This window comes from Triturus cristatus, chromosome 12, assembly GCF_964204655.1.
Source record: "Triturus cristatus chromosome 12, aTriCri1.1, whole genome shotgun sequence".
NCBI lineage: Eukaryota > Metazoa > Chordata > Amphibia > Caudata > Salamandridae > Triturus > Triturus cristatus.
In genome coordinates, this window is record NC_140595.1 from 285,264,190 (window position 1) to 285,277,203 (window position 13,014).

A 13,014-nucleotide genomic window follows, 5' to 3' on the forward strand; every position below is an offset into this window, starting at 1 on the left:
GGGCCCTTAACTGCAGGGGGCCCCTTCAGCACAGTACTCCGGTCTGAGCGCCCCGGCTTAAATCCGGATCGGACATTGCAGGGTGCCCCTTAAACGTTAGGTACGCCACTGACTTATGGTGCACATATTTCTTCCTCTCCCAGCTCTGACAGCACAGCCCCGGCCCACCCTAACCTGGTTCCAAGTCCGCACTGAAAAATAAAATGATAATAACATTGTGTTATCATTTCATTTTTCCTTTTTTGCACTGCTCAGAGTAGTGTGGCGACGCTCCCCCACCTTAGTGAGGGAGCCGCTGCTGCTTCACGCCCACCACCATGAAGCCTTGCAGTGGTGGAAGCTTACCCTTTCATTTATGGGGTGACGCTTCCCAAGGTTAGTGAGAGTGTGCTTGTGCTGACCTGTAAACCATACTCTGATCCACAAATGCATACCTCTAAAACTTTGAGGTTGAGAGCCACGCCCTATGACATCACATGACCATTGACCCAGTGACATGGCAGAAAGTTGGGGAGAGGAGTTGGCCTAACGGCTAGGGCGGTCAACATCGAATCTGAGGAACTGGGTTTGAGTCTCGGCAATGACGCTGAACATCCTGAGATTCTGGGCAAATCACTTAATTTCCCTGTGCCTGACAAAAAAAAAATGAATGTGTCGTCGTGTAATGCAACGGGTGCTATGTAAAGCGCTCTGATAACCGATTCGGGTCAAGTTCGCGCTATATAAAAACTCTGTAAAATAAAAATAAAAAAATGATGTCACACGATACTTGACATCACCAGTTGTGAAACCGTGACTGTGTCATCACAGTAAGTGAAATGATTACTCATAATAACTTTACTTTCCCTTCTGCATTGAACAGGGAAGTGAGAAATGGTGTATGGTGGGTCCTCTGCCCATACTTAACACTGGCTTTGCAGCTTAGATTTTGACATTCACACTATATAACTGCCTTCCAGTTTGTTTCCTCAGCCTTCTGCATGTTTTCATTGTCATTAATTGCTGTGCCACATATCGTTGACTTCCTTAGCAGCCAGACTTGCATGGATCTCTCTCGAGTGCTACCTGTGCTGGTCTGTTTCCAGCATTTCTTACCCCGATCTCCAGCTTCCCTCCATCCCTCTCTGGCACCACCTTTCCTAAGTTCCCCACCGTGACCAAAGTTAGTCGACTCTCCTGGTCTCTTGTGCTTCCCGTGTGCCATATTCTCAGTCTGTCGGGTCTCCTGCTACCCTCATATTGCTTATTGTAGCCCTACATGGTCCTATTGAATCAATTTGAGAAGTAAAAGTAGGCAATTGGTACTGCTGTTTTAAGACCTTTTCTGGACACTTATTACATTGTACCAAATATGAGCTGCTTCAGAAACGTATCTCATCACCAAGAACATAACTACATCTGTGTTCCAGTTCAGCTCATGATAAACGGGTATTCTACCCAAGCTCTGCAGACCTGTCATAACTAACAAGCATTAGCAAATCCAATCGTTTTTGCCTATGGGAAATCAATTGGACTAGTCAATGTTTTTTTAAACATGTTGCATAGTGGCATGGGCTGCCATAGAACATGGCTGTAAGTAGATAAAAACAAAGCCCTATGATGTATTCAACGCTAGCCGCGTCAAAACATTTTTATTTTTATTTAGGCCATGTTGCACAGCAACCTGTGCTGCTATGAAATGTTTAAGCCAATAGATCTCACATAGACAAAACCTATTGTTTGCCAATGATTGTTTAAGGGTCTGCTGTGCTGATGCATAATGCTAGTTTTATTAATGCCTCGCGCCTCCAGATCGAAAATTGGGAATCTCTATTAACTTGATTTTGGGCTATTGGACAGATTTGTGATCTGGAGCTTGAAGAGACATTGATTCTCGTCAGGATACAAGATTGCGAATTCCACAGAAACCGAAGTAGCTCCCAATTCCGCTCCACCACTGCGTCGGGTATGCCTAATTAATTTCACTACAACACACCAGCAGGGGGGAAAGGGGAAAGGGGAAGTGGATATAAGCGAGACTGCCACAGAGAGTCCGACGTGCACCTTCTACGCCCTTTGTTTCTGGAGCCTACTTAATCTTCTTGGTGTGGCATAATCAAATGGACACACAGGCAGTGCACTCCAAACCAAACATTGTCAATGCAAAATCAAATGTACACATAGGCAGCACACTCCGAACCAAACATTGCCACCACATAATCAAAAGGACACAATGGCAGTGCGCTCCGAACCAAACATTGTTCCCACATAATCAAAAGGACACCATGGCAGTGCGCTCCGAACCAAACATTGTCCCCACATAATCAAGCATGCTCCAATCAAACATTGTTCTTTTGGAGACCGTACACGTCACCACATAGTCAAATGGACACTGAGGCAGCGCACTCCCATCCAAACACAGAGGCAGCACGCTGTGACTCAAATGTTGTTCTTTTGGGGATTGTACATGTGACACAGATTCCTGCTCATTTATGACAGCGTGATGCACTTGTTCATTTTTCTTGTCAATACCTACTGATAAAAAAATAGTAATAATATAGTTTAATCTAAAAAGCTAGTCTGGAATATACACATTCATCATTCGTTTGCATTGAACGTTCTGGGTCTTGAAGATTCTCACACAGTCTGTATATCTCCCTATTTTTTTATCTGTAACTGTGTCTTCATGAATCTGCCCCTATAATTCTTTCACTTTGTCTCTCTAGCTCTACCTTTCTCTGTCTGTTGCTATATCTCCACATCACCTCTCTAACTCTGGTTTTCAAAAGTCCCATTTGTGAAAATGTGTTAAAAAATGTGTACTTGCCTTTTGCAAACACAAACCCCTTTGCCAGATGTCACACAGTACCTAGTAACAGCCATGGTTGTGGAATGGTCTAATTGTCTCATCAGTTTGCGGAGCTTTATAGTTCTGCTTTCGAAGAGTTCTGTATGCGTTCAGCCAACCAGAAGTCTCACCCTCAGTGTCCACTGACGGAAATGTGTAGTCATTGTTGTTATGAAGCACATGTGCTACAAAGGAAGCATTGAATCAACAAGAACTTGACCGATGGCAACCTATCTTATTCTATTATCCCCCAAATATATCTGGGATAGCATCAAAGACGTCATTGCTGGCGCCAAATACAATCTCCTTTGCCATGCAATCAATAATATTATTTGTGATGTATTCATGTGTTGCAAACCATGTGCTATTGAATGTATATTTAAGCAATATTATCACAATAGGGAGGACAGACCCTGATCGTTATTGATGGGTCTAGCAAGAGGCACATGAAGCTCAGTCGAGTGTTCTGAATCCAACCCTCAGTGTTGGGTATCATCCGGGATGGAGTAAGATGGCTGAGGTGCAGTTGAGGGCCCTATTCCATTCCTAAATGGGAGTACCGTACCCCTAGAGTCCTGCTGCTTTCCTAAATGAGTTACATGAAAGACAAGCATGGCATCGCTGTGGTGAGTAGGACTAACCATACGGTGTCCTGGAGGGTCATGGAGTTGGTAGCCGCGAGGGTCCAAACAAAAGACAGACATTTGAAAAATTTGATAACTGCTTGTCGGAAGATTTTAAAACATCGATTGATGGGAGTACACTAAAGATAGTGGTTACTTTTAAGGTGGTTACGCATGCTAAGAATGTCTACTACTCCTGGGGTTTAATACATGTTTGTTTTAGAGAAAACAGTTTCCACTCGAGCTTGTCTCAGACAATTATGGATAGCCGACCTCAAATTTAAAACAAGGGTACATTTATTAACACATTTCCCCTTTCTTCAACATCCTTTTCAGAAAAAAATAGCAAAACATGAGATTTCATTCTACTGATCTTGGGTCCGGCGTTAGCCAAGACATTTAGATTTGACTAAACTATGTATGATATACTTCATATAGGGGTTTTCGGTCACCTCTCGTCATCCTTTTGTTAGTTGTTGTGCCATTCACTTTTTGCTTCAGCCCCGCCCGCTACAGCATTTAGCATGGGGAAGTTGATCAGCCTACTTCAGCCACTGGTTAATTTCACTTTGAGTGACTGCATTGTGCTCCCTCACAAGGATCACATGCGCACGCAAGCTAGATCCCGTCATTGCCAGTGTTTTTGTTTTTACTTTATACTCAAGGCTCCTAGTTTTCAGTTTTTACTGATTTTTGAAGTAAAATACAAACCGAAAACAGCCTGTTTCCAGTCTGTAGTTACTTTTAAAAGTGGAAAAATACTGAAAATTGCGCTTCTTTTGAGTGATAGTCTGTATTGTCTTTGCTGAATATCCGGCCAGCAGCTGAGTAAATAGATTGCACGTGCAGTTAAATACGAGATATCCTTAAATAGCAGCATATTGTTAACATATATTTGAAGGATAATGTGAATATTTACCTGTGATTGTACTGTTTTGTTATATTTGGCAGCTTGATTTGCCAAAATGCGGCAGGCAAAGTATGTGAGCACGTTTATCAGTTATATAAATGTGGAAACATATGATTTTATGTCATTTATTCACAAAATATAAAAACGTGTGGAATAATACAGATAAAACAAACTACCAAAAGATAATTATAGACTAATAAAATAGAAATGTTTAAAAAATAAATACCATAAAACAATGAGTCCCAATTACTTTAGTGTTGCCTTTGTGTTTAGAGCCTGATGTGATAACAGGACGCTTCTGATGCTCACTCCATCTTTATCAGACTCAATGTCCTGAGAATGCTGTTATAGATTTTGTCCATTTGTAACTGTTCTGTATTAAGTTATCATCGTTCTACTCTCTTTCAGTTTTTCATTGTATCTTTTTTTGCCTATATTCTTTCTTTCTTTCTTTCTTTCTTTCTTTCTTTCTGTCTTTTATTCTTTCTGTCTTTTATTCTTTCTGTCTTTTATTCTTTCTGTCTTTTATTCTTTCTGTCTTTTATTCTTTCTGTCTTTTATTCTTTCTGTCTTTTATTCTTTCTGTCTTTCTTTCTTTCTTTCTCTCAAAAGCAAGAGGTTTGCAGCCAATGACTAACTGATTTACTTTTCTAGGTCTCTGTTAGCCAAGACCTTTTAATTTTACTAAAATTATGAGTATAACATAGTTATTTAAAGGGTTTTGGGCCAGACTTCATCCATTAGTCAGTGATTGGTGTAAGTATCATTTTTCTACAACCCATTCCAGCATGCATTAAAGGGCAATGTATCCGCCCATTTCAGGTGTTGGCTGACTTCACTGTGACTTCACTGTGAGCTACAGCATGCCACCTTTTCACAAGGAACACATCTGCACACAAAGTAGTTCATTCAGAGCTAGGGAGTACTATAGTAATGTGTGGCTTTTTGAGACCAAAAAACGTTTTTGCCTGTAGCAATTTTTTTTATAAGATTGATGAAAGCCTGGCATATTACCAAACAATAAAGTTTTGCAAGAACTGTTACAAAACAAAAAATCCTAGAAGGCTGGTAGCCAATTCCAGACTTATTGACTTTGCCAGTGCTGGTTTATTAATACAGATGTGAATCCTTGTCTTTCTAATATGAGAGCGGAAGCACGTGTTTAGGAATTTAAAAATAATGGGAGATTCTGCCACCTATCACCACATTCTCTTTCCACAACGGCACAACAACCACATGCTGCTGCTTTGTGCATTGCTGCTTTTAATATCTGGAAACACCCATATTTATTACAACAAATGGATTTTCAAGCTCCATTTTAATCCATTTTCATGTCTCCTTTTCTTTTTCAGATTCTCCTTCCTTCCTTGAAACTCTGTTCATGAAAGTGCACTGACCAAGATTCATTTTTTGTGAGTAATAGATAATATCTATATTAAAAAGGGTTTATACATTAATATAGTATTTCTCACTACGTCTTAATGTATGCCGATAAAGGAGTCTTCATTTTAAGTCACTGCAAAAGTACTTCTGTGAGCCACTTCAAACAACAAGGGTCTAGACCCTGGGGGGGGTGGGGCACGACTTGGGGGTTATGACTCATTCCAACTGCGACCGACACCAGGGACAAGGGCTCGTCCAGTTGGAATGGGTTAACTGTGTAATTGTGGGGGGAGCTGCCTTTGGAAGCTTGTGTCCCTGTTGCTCAAACAGGAGATCAGCCAACTGACTCTTGAAGCCACTTCTGAGGTCCTGGGTTCAAGACAAGCAGGTCTAGTCTTCCTTCAGCATTCAGACAGATGAGCAGTCCTTCTGATCTTCACAGGTTCAGAAGTGTTCCGAGGAGATGTCTGGGGATCTAGTTTTATACCAAGTGCCAGCCTATAGGTGGAGGGGAAGTCTTTGTCCACCCCCTCCAACCAGTGCCAGTAAGATACTCTACCCTACTGGGTTTGGTGCTAACCTGACTAGAGAGGCAAAAGGAAGGCAGGTGAAGGTGTTCTCTTCATTTGTCAGTGACAAGGTAGGCATCTTTCAAAGCTCAGGATGAGGTTGGGCACAGGCCCCAATGCCATCCTGTCAAGAGAGGAGTCCCCCTCCTCACACCTACAGCCCTTTGCGAGAGCAATACACAATCACAGGGGAGCCATCATGGGTCAGGTGAGAGATGGATCCTGGCAGGAAAGCAATTTGGTTTTAGGCAGGAAAATAGTACATTTCTAGAATTCGACTAGACCATTAAGTTGGATTTTAAGTTACTATTAAAATTAGCACTTCAACCATTTTTCCAGCTATTCCCAAACTGAATTTAGGGCTTAATAAAGGTAATGTTGTAAACCAGTGTTAACTGATGGGAGAGCCAGATTTGCCACAGTGAAAAACCACTTTGCAGTTTTGTCACTGCCAGGACAGGTAAAACATTAAACATACACGTTCTACTTTTTAAATACCAGGCACCCTGGCATATGGGCATTCAGTGCCTACCTTGGGGGTGGCTTATAGGTAAGAAAGAGGTAGATTTATGCCTGGCAAAAGGTTTGTCTGGTTGAATTGTCAGTTTAAAACTTCATGGCATGCCTGGAGATATGTTTTACGGTGCTACTTTTGTGGGTGGCACAATGAGTACTGTGGCCCATTGGTAGCATTAGATTTACAGGCCCTAGTACCATAAACTAGGAACTTATTAGTAGATTAACTGTGCCAGTTTTGGTTATGCCAATTGTAACATGTAGCAGTAGTAGTAGTATAAATCTTTATTTGCTTAAAATATAACCACAAACGATGCAGAAAAAACATAAAACTTGTAAAACATATCTAAAAACAGGTTTACATTAAAATAGCAGATACGACATACAATAAAACATCCAATAATCATGACTGCTCATCTGAATCCTTGTATATGACAAAAATCATTAGTGAATCAAGGGCATAAACCAAAAGGATTTTAATGATCACATGACTGTTGTACCAGTCCCCAATATCACAAGCTAACAATCATTATTACAAGCTAAACGTCTTGAGAAAATGCAAATGTAACCCCCCCAAAAGTAAAGGACTATCCTACTAAACCCAAGCCTCCTGCAACTTGATTACAGAACTTTAAAAAATTAGCTACACGCACCAGTGTGGATATCCCTGAGCATCATCAAGTAAAACATGGTAGGTCTTACTTCTGTAAAATGTAAATTTTAAAAAACGAGTAATAAAAACGGAACACAGCCATCACATTGCATGCGATTACAGCGCGTTCCTTACAACGACCATGTTGTTATATCGCAGTACCAATAAAATGCAAGTCGTTACAACGACTTGATCTAGGGAGGCGCTCTAAACTAAGGAATAGTATAATTTACTATTCCAACTCCTTACCTACTGTTGCACACACGGGAGTCGGAATAGTAAATTATACTATTCCGAAGTCCAGCACGGCCCCTAGAACAAGTCGTTGTAACCACCTGCGTTGTAATGGTACTACAATGTAACAAAGCGGTCGTTGTAACGACCGCGTTGTAATCGCATGCATTGTAAACGCAAGCGATGTAAAGGGGTATATTCATAAAAAACTTTTTCTTGGTAGAGAGAAATGGGAACAGAACAAAACAAAGTGCTCAAGAGCAGATTGTCACCGATGCATGGGGTTAATGTGACCGAAGCAGACCAGTACTTAGGGAAACTAATAATATGAAAAAATGTAAAGAGAGGAGAGCACAAGCACTTTACTGCAGGCTAGCAGGAGTAAAGTGAGCAGAGTTGTATGGCCAGCAAAAGCGGTTCAACAAAAGAAAACTAAAATCTGGGAGAATACCACGTAAAAGATGGTCATTGCCGACCATAAAAATAGTGCTTTTCTGCTTCTGTGGATGGATTGACTCTAGGTAGATGACTCTAAGCATGCACGTAAGTCCAGACACCAAAATGCTAGCCGCCCACAAGTGCTTGAAGATACTAAGGCAGTAGTGACTATAAACACAATTCAAACAAACAACATTACACAAACAACTTACAAGCATTCAACAAGCCATAAAGTTGGCTACTTTCTTTCTCACAAAAGCACTTCCGCCTTGACAATGCAGGCACAAGCATCCAACAAAAAAGTAATTGGACCGCACTTCTAACATACATGCAAGATGGCACAGATACGTCCAAATATGCCATAAGCAATTTCAGGCCCATCAGCTCTAGCTACCGTGAAACACACACACACATTCACAAATGCGCCTGCGCGGGTTATTAGATTCCTATTGACCTATCCGTAGCAAACCAAGCCCCCCAGCCTTAAACCTTGAACACTAAAATCACTCATCCTCAGATCACTGAATAAGACATGGCCTTCTAACCGCGATTATGACCAGGAGAGAATCCCAGTGAAACGCAATCACCAGCTGAATCTGACTCCTCTCTGTTATGGTGACCCCCCAGAGTATGTGGAAAGCTCTGGACTGTCAAAGGTGCTGCAAGGGCATATGTAATAGCATAAATGTGTACTAAATAACTGCTGATCTCAGTGCACAACACACTCTGGTATCAACAAGCATTAATGTTATCCCAAATCTAGGCCTGGGTGGTGCTTGCAGAGTTCTGCTATGCGGAATTCCATGGAGCACCCAAAAAGCTCAGTGATACCCTGCGGAATTCTGGGAACTGGCTTAGCTGCTCAACACTCCCATTCTTGCTACACTTTGATGTACAGCCGTGTTACTCATAGTACAGCCCGCGGGCCGCCAGCGGCCCGGCAGGCCTTTCTTGGCGGCCTGCGGACCTTTAAGGTAATGTACCCATGGCCCCTCAGAGAGAGAGCGAGAGTGGAGAGGGCGAGAGTGGAGAGGGCGAGAGTGGAGAGGGCGAGAGTGGAGAGGGCGAGAGTGGAGAGGGCGAGAGTGGAGAGGGCGAGAGTGGAGAGGGCGAGAGTGGAGAGGGCGAGAGTGGAGAGGGCGAGAGTGGAGAGGGCGAGAGTGGAGAGGGCGAGCGAGAGTGGAGAGGGCGAGCGAGAGTGGAGAGGGCGAGCGAGAGTGGAGAGGGCGAGCGAGAGTGGAGAGGGCGAGCGAGAGTGGAGAGGGCGAGCGAGAGTGGAGAGGGCGAGCGAGAGTGGAGAGGGCGAGCGAGAGTGGAGAGGGCGAGCGAGAGTGGAGAGGGCGAGCGAGAGTGGAGAGGGCGAGCGAGAGTGGAGAGGGCGAGCCAGAGTGGAGAGGGCGAGCCAGAGTGGAGAGGGCGAGCCAGAGTGGAGAGGGCGAGCCAGAGTGGAGAGGGCGAGCCAGAGTGGAGAGGGCGAGCCAGAGTGGAGAGGGCGAGCCAGAGTGGAGAGGGCGAGCCAGAGTGGAGAGGGCGAGCCAGAGTGGAGAGGGCGAGCCAGAGTGGAGAGGGCGAGCCAGAGTGGAGAGGGCGAGCCAGAGTGGAGAGGGCGAGCCAGAGTGGAGAGGGCGAGCCAGAGTGGAGAGGGCGAGCCAGAGTGGAGAGGGCGAGCCAGAGTGGAGAGGGCGAGCCAGAGTGGAGAGGGCGAGCCAGAGTGGAGAGGGCGAGCCAGAGTGGAGAGGGCGAGCCAGAGTGGAGAGGGCGAGCCAGAGTGGAGAGGGCGAGCCAGAGTGGAGAGGGCGAGCCAGAGTGGAGGGGGCGAGCCAGAGTGGAGGGGGCGAGCCAGAGTGGAGGGGGCGAGCCAGAGTGGAGGGGGCGAGCCAGAGTGGAGGGGGCGAGCCAGAGTGGAGGGGGCGAGCCAGAGTGGAGGGGGCGAGCCAGAGTGGAGGGGGCGAGCCAGAGTGGAGGGGGCGAGCCAGAGTGGAGGGGGCGAGCCAGAGTGGAGGGGGCGAGCCAGAGTGGAGGGGGCGAGCCAGAGTGGAGGGGGCGAGCGAGAGTGGAGGGGGCGAGCGAGAGTGGAGGGGGCGAGCGAGAGTGGAGGGGGCGAGCGAGAGTGGAGGGGGCGAGCGAGAGTGGAGGGGGCGAGCGAGAGTGGAGAGGGCGAGCGAGAGTGGAGAGGGCGAGCGAGAGTGGAGAGGGCGAGCGAGAGTGGAGAGGGCGAGCGAGAGTGGAGAGGGCGAGCGAGAGTGGAGAGGGCGAGCGAGAGTGGAGAGGGCGAGCGAGAGTGGAGAGGGCGAGCGAGAGTGGAGAGGGCGAGCGGAGCGAGTGGAGCGAGAGGGAGAGAGTGGAGCGAGAGGGAGAGAGTGGAGCGAGAGGGAGAGAGTGGAGCGAGAGGGAGAGAGTGGAGCGAGAGGGAGAGAGTGGAGCGAGAGGGAGAGAGTGGAGCGAGAGGGAGAGAGTGGAGCGAGAGGGAGAGAGTGGAGCGAGAGGGAGAGAGTGGAGCGAGAGGGAGAGAGTGGAGCGAGAGGGAGAGAGTGCAGCGAGAGGGAGAGAGTGGCCAGAGAGAGTGGCCAGAGAGAGTGGCCAGAGAGAGTGGCCAGAGAGAGTGGCCAGAGAGAGTGGCCAGAGAGAGTGGCCAGAGAGAGTGGCCAGAGAGAGTGGCCAGAGAGAGTGGCCAGAGAGAGTGGCCAGAGAGAGTGGAGAGAAAGAGTGGAGAGAAAGAGTGGAGAGAAAGAGTGGAGAGAAAGAGTGGAGAGAAAGAGTGGAGAGAAAGAGTGGAGAGAAAGAGTGGAGAGAAAGAGTGGAGAGAAAGAGTGGAGAGAAAGAGTGGAGAGAAAGAGTGGAGAGAAAGAGTGGCCAGAGAGAGTGGCCAGAGAGAGTGGCCAGAGAGAGAGAGTGGAGAGAAAGAGTGGAGAGAAAGAGTGGAGAGAAAGAGTGGAGAGAAAGAGTGGAGAGAAAGAGTGGAGAGAAAGAGTGGAGAGAAAGAGTGGAGAGAAAGAGTGGAGAGAAAGAGTGGAGAGAAAGAGTGGAGAGAAAGAGTGGAGAGAAAGAGTGGAGAGAAAGAGTGGAGAGAAAGAGTGGAGAGAGATACTGCCTAACAGAGATACTGCCTGACAGAGATACTGCCTGACAGAGATACTGCCTGACAGAGATACTGCCTGACAGAGATACTGCCTGACAGAGATACTGACTGACAGAGATACTGACTGACAGAGATACTGACTGACAGAGATACTGACTGACAGAGATACTGACTGACAGATACTGACTGACAGAGATACTCTCTGACAGAGATACTCTCTGACAGAGATACTCTCTGACAGAGATACTCACTGACAGAGATACTGCCTGACAGAGATACTGACTGACAGAGATACTCTCTGACAGTGAGAGACTGACTGAGAGAGACTGGAAGACTAACAGAGAGAGAGACTGCCAGCGAGACTGACTGACAGGGAGACAGAGAGACACACTGAGTGACTGGGAGACTGAGTGACTGGGAGACTGAGTGACTGGGAGACTGAGTGACTGGGAGACTGAGTGACTGGGAGACTGAGTGGCTGAGAGACTGAGTGGCTGAGAGACTGAGTGGCTGAGAGACTGAGTGGCTGAGAGACTGAGTGGCTGAGAGACTGAGTGGCTGAGAGACTGAGTGGCTGAGAGACTGAGTGGCTGAGAGACTGAGTGACTGAGAGAGAGACTGAGAGTGGAGAGGGCGAGCGAGAGTGGAGAGGGCGAGCGAGAGTGGAGAGGGCGAGCCAGAGTGGAGAGGGCGAGCCAGAGTGGAGAGGGCGAGCCAGAGTGGAGAGGGCGAGCCAGAGTGGAGAGGGCGAGCCAGAGTGGAGAGGGCGAGCCAGAGTGGAGAGGGCGAGCCAGAGTGGAGGGGGCGAGCGAGAGTGGAGGGGGCGAGCGAGAGTGGAGGGGGCGAGCGAGAGTGGAGGGGGCGAGCCAGAGTGGAGAGGGCGAGCCAGAGTGGAGAGGGCGAGCCAGAGTGGAGAGGGCGAGCCAGAGTGGAGAGGGCGAGCCAGAGTGGAGAGGGCGAGCCAGAGTGGAGAGGGCGAGCCAGAGTGGAGAGGGCGAGCCAGAGTGGAGAGGGCGAGCCAGAGTGGAGAGGGCGAGCCAGAGTGGAGAGGGCGAGCCAGAGTGGAGAGGGCGAGCCAGAGTGGAGAGGGCGAGCCAGAGTGGAGAGGGCGAGCGAGAGTGGAGAGGGCGAGCGAGAGTGGAGAGGGCGAGCGAGAGTGGAGAGGGCGAGCCAGAGTGGAGAGGGCGAGCCAGAGTGGAGAGGGCGAGCCAGAGTGGAGAGGGCGAGCCAGAGTGGAGAGGGCGAGCCAGAGTGGAGAGGGCGAGCCAGAGTGGAGAGGGCGAGCCAGAGTGGAGAGGGCGAGCCAGAGTGGAGAGGGCGAGCCAGAGTGGAGGGGGCGAGCCAGAGTGGAGGGGGCGAGCCAGAGTGGAGGGGGCGAGCCAGAGTGGAGGGGGCGAGCCAGAGTGGAGGGGGCGAGCCAGAGTGGAGGGGGCGAGCCAGAGTGGAGGGGGCGAGCCAGAGTGGAGGGGGCGAGCGAGAGTGGAGGGGGCGAGCGAGAGTGGAGGGGGCGAGCGAGAGTGGAGGGGGCGAGCGAGAGTGGAGGGGGCGAGCGAGAGTGGAGGGGGCGAGCGAGAGTGGAGGGGGCGAGCGAGAGTGGAGGGGGCGAGCGAGAGTGGAGAGGGCGAGCGAGAGTGGAGAGGGCGAGCGAGAGTGGAGAGGGCGAGCGAGAGTGGAGAGGGCGAGCGAGAGTGGAGAGGGCGAGCGAGAGTGGAGAGGGCGAGCGAGAGTGGAGAGGGCGAGCGAGAGTGGAGAGGGCGAGCGAGAGTGGAGAGGGCGAGCGAGA

General features: G+C 48.2%; 1 protein-coding gene across 6 annotated transcripts in view; it reads left to right on the forward strand.

Annotated features, from left to right (window-relative positions):
• Positions 1-13,014, forward strand: part of LOC146775882 (death-associated protein kinase 2-like) — a 668,281-nt gene that overhangs the window by 230,850 nt on the left and 424,417 nt on the right. For all 6 annotated transcript variants that reach the window (XM_085639575.1, XM_085639576.1, XM_085639574.1 and 3 more), the window contains exon 3: positions 5,713-5,772. The gene's annotated coding sequence lies outside the window, so the exon portion shown is untranslated. The remainder of the gene's footprint in view (positions 1-5,712; positions 5,773-13,014) is intronic.